The sequence below is a fragment of the Toxorhynchites rutilus genome, chromosome 3 (assembly GCF_029784135.1).
Source record: "Toxorhynchites rutilus septentrionalis strain SRP chromosome 3, ASM2978413v1, whole genome shotgun sequence".
NCBI lineage: Eukaryota > Metazoa > Arthropoda > Insecta > Diptera > Culicidae > Toxorhynchites > Toxorhynchites rutilus.
The window spans coordinates 223463133-223471793 of NC_073746.1; the positions used below are offsets into that span (position 1 = coordinate 223463133).

General features: G+C 38.0%; 1 pseudogene; it reads right to left on the minus strand.

Moving 5' to 3' along the window:
• Positions 1-985: 985 nt before the first annotated feature.
• LOC129773962 (uncharacterized) lies at positions 986-2103 on the minus strand (annotated as a pseudogene).
• Positions 2104-8661: the final 6558 nt, after the last annotated feature.

Below are 8661 nucleotides of genomic sequence, written 5' to 3' on the forward strand. Positions count from 1 at the left end.
GACGTACGAGAGCGAATAACCTTTAGACTATTTCTGTGCGGTTACGTCTTCGTCTATAAAGACAAATCAGGAACGATTGGATGGCTTCACATGGACTACATATTTGCTTGAAATTATTTCCTAAAAATAAATGACAGACTTAAATTCATCGGTTCAAATAAAAATGTTATACACTTTTTGCCATTTTTGTGTGTTTTATTTCGAAAGAAAACTGAACCTGTTAAAATCACCACTTATTTTCTCTTTAAATAGCATATTACATAAGCACTCATTTTTTGCATATTCGATAAGCAGTCATTTTTTTTCAATTCCTTTGTAAGTGTCGAATCAAATAGATTGATTGTGGTATGAGGTGTGTGGTATGCTAATGACCGACTTAACCATCAGGAAATGGAGAGCGAAAACGACGGTATTTTTGTTCGTTGGATTTGTTTTGTTAAAATGAATGCCTTTAATACCCCACCGCAAAACATTCCGAGAAAAAGTGAAATGAGTTCATCAAAATGGAAACACGCTTCAAAAATTGTAATTTGATGCCATATTGCGTTGACATTAAGTAGAACGCTCTGCAAAATAAAAAGCTCCAATTAGGAGGTTTTAGCCGCAATACTTCTTGGAACTTTGCTACCATAACATTCTGCTATTCAACGTGCCATCGTGATTTTTTTTAATGTGTCGTGCATTTTGTTATTCTCGATGTTCCTCAGAAATGTATCTGGAAACGTTGTGGATAATTAACTTGTCAAATTGTGTTATATATTGCCACTGGTTGAACGTAGGAAAAACGTTGTCGAAATTATTCTGTGGCTTTTTTTCGCGTTTTTATTCATTCCATTTTTGGATAGCCAGACCGTTTCGACAGACGTGTATAATAAGATTTCAGTTAGCGATAATCGAACTTCGGCAGAAACCCGTTGCCTAAGATATGTGTTTGGCCAGACCATTTCTTGTACTTAAGATCCAGCAACGCTTAATACGTTCTCCCTCAAAACACTACATATCCTTCTACGCTCTGGACATCTCGGACAATACACGTTCATGTATAATGTCCTTAATGGAAACATCAAGATTAGCCAATAAGTTACACAATTTTGCCACTCTACCATGAACATCACCAACCGTTACTGTGAATCTGGTAGGTTGAGAGAGTGAGAAAAACAGATCAGGTGATTTGGGTGTACTCATTGACGCCATTATCGAATCACCTTTGTAAACATCCCTCTGTTTCCAAACCCCGCATCCGAACACTGTGGTATCAATGTTTTCACAACATATTAGCAGACCGATGCTATCGTACAATGAAAATGGAATCGTTGTACGAAAATTCTTGACACACGCTGCCATATATGCAGAATCCATTTCCTTTTTCTCTTTGAACTAATCCATATGAACGACCCAAACCGGAAGCTCCAGCTTCCTCCACTACGCAATTTTTCCAACTCAACGAGTCTCGAAATAGCCAGCGCTAACCATTCCTCCACTATCATTTTGTCGAGTAAAGGGACCGATGCTGCGAACGCATTACAGCCAACTTGTAGCATAGCTGAACCATTAGCAAAAGTTGTCTTGTTCCGAGGTGTATACAGGCGCTTTGTTTTCAGTGCTTCGGGAAAGCTACGGCACTCCTCGGATTGCATTCCCTGTGATGTGGGAGTTCACATAGGAGCGAAGGAACAACAGCAACACCCAAAACAAAAAATGAATTCGACGAACGATGGTTTTGGATCGAATGCTTAAATTCGCTGTCGGGACCTTTGGCGCGAGCTGCAACGCCATCGATGTTACTGACTTGCTTAGCAATTTTCAGTTCGATTGTGCTCTGACCGGCTATGATGTTGATGTATGTTCGGATTCGAGGGCCATTTTTAACACAATCTTTTTTCTCTCCTCCACGTCAAAGCCCTTCAGATGTATGCAGCACCGAAACGGGTAGAAAAGTGGAACATTATAATGTCGATTGCGTAGCTTGGCCAAGCATGAAATCTCCGTGAGCCCCCCTGCGGATGTTACTGCTACACTCACCTGAACGATTACGTGCGCATGATAGTCACAGCATATTTGTATCTTCATCAGCGTCACCTCCAGTGGCATAACCACTGTCATCACCCTCCCTAGATCACAGCGGGGGTGGTGAAGACTCTTGTTAGGGCGGGAAAGAAGAGACATTTAATTTTTCAGCTGTCTGCATCTCTAGAGGGACAGGTCTCAAAAAAGTGTGGTTACATTTTGATTATTGGGAATTCAGGCAAACATAGTATCGTCGAATATGTTTAGTGTATTACAAGTTTTATATAGTAGAAAGTCTACACATTTTAACCACAAGTCCCACATTTTACTGTTTTAAATTACTCGTGATTTATAAAGAAGTCAAAGGTCTCGTATGAATTAAAAACCATAACTTACAGGCTTCAAAGTTCCAATTATCAAACTACCTGTGAAACCAATCAACTGGCAGTGCAATTATATCCCCTTAGCAGTTTCGATAATCTAATCTGGAATTTGCGTCGGTACTGTACTAACCACTAATGATGATTCAGAGTCTGTTCAAGACGCAATCAGCTGTTTAGATTGAAGGGTTAGAATATGCTGGTTTTATACTGTGAAAGTGAGTACAGACAAACCTTTTGACGTAGGATTACGTCTTTCGGGAACATATTGGGGTACAAATTGAAAATTGAAAATCGAGCACATCGTGAAAATTGTCCAATTTCAAATGCTTATTACTCAGTCATTTCATGATTGATTGATGAAATTGTTGCGTCAATGGATTTCGGCACTCCATAAAAAAATTTTATATTGAAGAAAATAATATATGTCATGAAACTAACTATCGAACAATTGAAAAATCTCAACCCCTATCCTAACGGAAATACCCACTTCTAATTGGTCGAAGTTGACGACACATGCGGCGGTTCCCTAACAGAGACATCAAAACCAAGCTGCCTGGGGGAATTCGGCATTGCGAATACATAAAAGTAGGAGGAGCTTTTGATCCCACCGAAATGTGTTCCCCAAACAGAGACATCAAAATCAAGCTGCCTGGGGGAAATCGACATTGCAAATACATGAAAGTAGGGGGAACTTTTGTTTCTTCTGAAATGTATTCCCTAACAGAGACATCAAAACCAAGCTGCCTGGGGGAAATCAACATTGCAAATACATGAATACATTTCGGTAGGAACTTTTGTTCCTACCGAAATGTATTCCGTAACAGAAACATCAAAACCAAGGTTCCCGGAGGAAATCGGCATTGCAAATATATGAAAGTTGGGGGAATTTTTATATTGCAAGTAAGGTGAATGATAATAATCAAGGTGTGTTCCCGCTCGAGAACGGGTCGTTTGGTTTAAGCTGTCTGTTTTGTTGTGTTCATTTTCACCAAAGGAAAGTTTATACGGTGAGAAAAATTGGAAAGGTGAAGAAATATTAGAAAAAGAGATTGCTCTACATATAGTAATAGGTGTTGTTAGTCCAATTAAAATTCGCATTGGGTTGAATAAACACTTAGAAAGTAAAAATTATAAAAGAAAATTACCTTTTCCATTTGAATATGTTTTCTCTATATTAAAGAAACATGTTTTTACTGATGAGAAAAATTGATAATTGTGGTTGGTATTGGTAATTATCTTATATTACATTGGTGAGTTTATTTCATCCATAAATAACACAGGAGGCATCATAGTGGAGTGAACAAACAATACCCAACAACCAAACAAAACAGCCCTTCCCAGGAGGCCACCAAATCATTATCAAAGAGTTTAACGATGTAATTCTTCAAATATATCCAAAACCAACAGATAGCCTAACGGAATCCTACGTCAACTATGCGGTCGTGTCTCGGACACAACCCTCCTGTGACTTTTTGAAAAGAGGGAAACCGTCGTTGATAATGGGATGATACTTTACAATTAGATTTCCGTTCAGGAAGAATGACGACGATTCCGAAAATGGTTACCTCTTTTGAATGAAATCAATGTTCGTTGATGTGGCGTAGCATCAGAACACACTGTTTCTCAAATGAGCCCGATAGCGCTTACGGAATTGAGGTGATGGAAACAGTATTAACACAAAATATATTCTTCTGTACCAATTCGACCTGCGTGTTACAATAGATCAAAGTATAATATTTGTGGCAAAAATTTAAACATGTCCAGGAAAACGAAACTACGTGTCCAGTGTATCTAATCTATAGAACTTGATTTCACGAAGAGTACCTTCAGATGTCATCCAAACCTGCGGGGAGTTCGTCCAATCCCATTCATTACGTGTATTGGAAGGAAATCCCGTCTGCCAAGAAGATTTCAGTACCTTTTTGGCCCAGGTAGATTTATAATGATACAAAAAAAAATCATTTTACAATGTTTTGCTTGTTGAAGTAATACTTGAGGACACAGAGAATTACTTAATACAGTTAATTTTGTCGTCTTCTAATCTGAATCGGATCTCATTAACAAAGTTTCCAGAAGAGGAAAACGCCTGTTCAGAGTCCAATTATGTTGGGCGTATAGTACGAAGAGTATCAAATACCGTTGTCATGTATTTGCCTCGGATACCCTCTGTACGAAAACTCTTGTCCGAGGGTTTTCATCAATCCGTTTATAGACGTTGAGCTTGGGCTGGATGCTGATACCTTTGATTGTTGCAATGGTCGTTCAAGTTTTCCTTGATGCTCAACTGTTTGGCAGGTTTCGAATCGTCCAGTAGATGTTTTTCCTCCTGTTGTTCAGTTATTGAATCAATATCATCACTTGCCACAATTATCAAGTTGACCCTAGAATAATTTGCTATAATTATATTTAGTAACTCGCGTAATGCAAAGCGGATAAGAGTAGTAATAGGAGATAGGATTCTCTCGCGAGATATTGAGATGAAACACGCAGCCTCGATAACCAATATCATTTTTATCGAGTTGAGCAGTCCAATAAAAACCATAGAACTAGTCAGTTTTATTTTCCACTCGCTACGAAATAAAAACTTAAAGTGTACCACCTGATACTACGCGCGCTTTTATTACGGGGATCTTTCACCATCCAAAGGATCTGATTCCACCGTGGAAGGATCACCAATCCGGAGAACCAGAACTCCTACAGTCAAATTTGATCAAGTCAGGAACAATTTCAAATGCCTGCTTGATCAATACAGTCCGTGACGTTTGATAGAAGACGCCAAAGATTAATTGTCATCATTAATAGTGTCACGTCCACGAGCAGAATGATTATTCATATACGTTTTTCGAACAATATTGTAGCTCAACTTGTTGTTGTTCACAATAGCAAGCAATTTTTATTATGAAAATTGAAAATAGTAGGAGAAAGGGGGGCAGTTTCGGACAACGCTTGTAAAAATTAAGTGGTACAATTTTCAACCAAATTAAAAATATAAGTAAGTTAATAGCCCTTCCACCAACAGCTGTCTTATGGTTTGACATCTCCTGGTCGTTTATTACTTACGAAAACAACACAGTGCCCTTTTTCGTACACGTCTGGAAACTTTGGAGCTTGAAGTTGTAAGTGTTTCCCTAATTCCTTTGTGAACGATTTAGAAATTTAAATACACCACCTCAGTTAGTAACTAATATGAAATAAAAAAAAGTTCATACAACGGGGAAATAAAGGTCTATTTATTAGATAAAATTATGATTTGTCTTCGGATGGTGGTGGGGTACATTCGGACATCGTTCACGGGGCACATTCGGACACTGTTTAATACCTAATATTATTTGTGTCTGATTGTCGTTCACTAACAAACATCAATTTAGTCTGATTCTCAGACCTAATGATGGTTCGAAACTACATAAAGAAAACCGATAGAACCAGCATCAACGAAGATGAAATGGAAAGAGCTATCAAACTAGTTTAGAATAGAACGTTTTCATGATTCTAGCTCACAGGTGGTCCAGCTGGGTCCATTGTCGTTGCTTATTTCCCAACTAACGGTTCCATAACGAGAAAACTGTTTTCCAATGATCTGGAACATTTGAAAAGGCAGCAAAAAGTAACGTAAACGAGTCAATTTCGAAAATAAAAAAATTAATCGAAAAGTCATTGCACTATGGAAACATTCAAATATTGCCAAGAAAATTGTACAATTCATGTATCTTTTCCATCTTATGTCACAAATCGCTTACAAACACTGGATGTTTCATTCATGGGCCCTTTCATGCAAAAGCTCTCAGTTTCCCAGAACGATTGGCTACTCATTCATCCTGGAAAACTATTTCTGTACACGATCTTTTAGGTATAGTTGCATCGGCTTATAATGCTTCTTTCAATCTGAGTAATATCCTAGCTGGATTCAAAGTGACAGGTTGCTATCAATTCCAAGAAAGGTTTTTTCGGACAAGGATTTTGAATGCTTAAATGATTTCACCTACTGGAGCGGAGGTAGCAACTGAATCATCGGGTAATACAACAATGCTGGAAAACATTGCGTCTACAGAACAGATAGATTTTACTTTGGCAACTTTGTTCCCGGAAAATGTTGAACCTTTTCCAAAAACTTTACCGCGGAAAACCACCACTCGAAAACGGAAGAAAGCAAAATCACGATTTTTTACTGACTCTCATACCAAGCAGTTTCCTTTCAGACAAATACTGATAAACAGAAAAATGCAGAATATGCTGGAAGTAATTGGAAACGGAAGCAATTGTTGATAAACATAATTTTTTTTTTCGTTGTCCGAAACTGCCCCAGGACTGTCCGAAACTGCCCTGCCCCAAGACTGTCCACAACTGCCCCACACATGGGGCACATTCGGATAAAAAGACAATTTACTAAAATTCGAATAAACCATTCGTAATCGCATCAAAGCACACCTCTAACACGCTCATATGATACATTGATGTCAAAATAACAACCAGGATGAATTTAGGATTTTTTTTATTTTACAAAAAATATTAAAAATCATGAAAAAAAGTGTCCGAATGTGCCCATCTCTCCCCTACATTTTTCATTATATAGAAAAGTTGAAAAATCGAACTTTTGTTTTAGTGAGGAGGTAAAGTGGTCACCTGTGGGGGGCAAAGTGGTCACTCGCCCATATCATTCTAGAAGGAATAGATTTATACGTGTTTTCTTGTCCAAAGTTGTTGAAATCAATATTGAAATAGTTGGTACATGTATGGAATAAGCTAAGCCTATTCACCTAAAGTCGTAACTAAAATTTTCTCATACGCACAAAACGTAGTAAAAAACACACAACGTTTTTCATAATGAGACTTGGTTTTGATTGGGATGGCATATTTTTCCTGGGTCAAAACCACAAAAAGGACCCCTTTAGGAGCAGAACGTGATCAGGTATATCAGGTATTGAAAACAGAACATTGTCAGTATCAATCCTCAACATTGTCCCCAAACAACAAGGTGATTTCTATGAGGAATAATCGCTGAAATTGAACAAAATAACTATTCACCTCTCCTAGAATACGTGAACAGTCGTCCAAACTGTTCATTTGTCGAAAATATCAGGTCAAATAAACTAAATTTCACTAGACATTCCTTAAATCCGAAACGCACTAAATTACGGCCGAATGGCTACCGAGGGAGGAATTTTTGTTCTTATTCATATTTTAACATGTGACAGCTTCTTGGAAGTACAGGGTGACTAAAAAGTCATGAATTTCTTCAAACATAAGGTGACTATCAATACGGTTACAATAGTCAATAGTTATACTACCAAATAAGCTTTTTGCAATCCTTCCAATCAGGGCTTCAAGCAGCTGCTTCGAACTTTCTGATGGTTGCTCCGATAGCTGTTCTAGCATAAATTGCAATCTCCCATATAGCCCTTCTTCCGCAATAGCAGCAGGGTTGACATAAAAAAATCAAAAACACAGATTTTTTCAAAAAATCTTTTTATCTGTGTTTTCTCCCAGAAAATCTGTATCGAAGTCTGTATTAACCCTTTACGGTGGTTTGTCTACTTCCAGCCACCACAGCAAAAGGTATATCAATATTATAATTTATTCAACAATTCATCAGTTCAAACTTTTTCTAAACAAAGTTTAATGTCTTGTGAACCTATTTACGAACCAAAACGGTGCTAGGAATAATGGATAACGATACTCAGTATAAATAAAAATTGCCATCAGTGTTTAAGGAAAGGATTAATGGAAAACTCCATGTCTGTCGGCAATGTGTAGATGTATAGAGCACTGTTCTGTATGTTCAAACCAAGGCGCCTCTATATATACCAGGTGAAACAATCATATGAAATGCACTTTCAGCCATATTGGAATTGCTGTCGGTATTGTTTACAAACAGCATCAGAACGCTGCCGGCGGCTCTCTACAAATTGCTGCGACGCTTATTCGAACGATGCCTACTTTGTTCGGCTTTCGCGAATTTATGTGAAAAAGACGGGATGATTTTGTAGAATTTCATTCTCATCCAGTTCATCCACTACTCTCGCATGTGAAAATGCAAAAATGGCGTATCTTAGCAATAACAAAACAAACAACCCCCGCTCCACAAACCGTTATCCCCTTCTCATTGAAGTGATGATGTTCCTTCACCTGTTATACATTTATACAAGCGCCTTGGTTCAAACCAGCTGTATGACACCCGCCATGTTTTTGATGCTAACATGTCAAATGTCAAAAGCATTTATTTTCTTCAAAACAGCGATCCGCGTTGGCGGCATTGTGCTTCGTTTACTAGTTT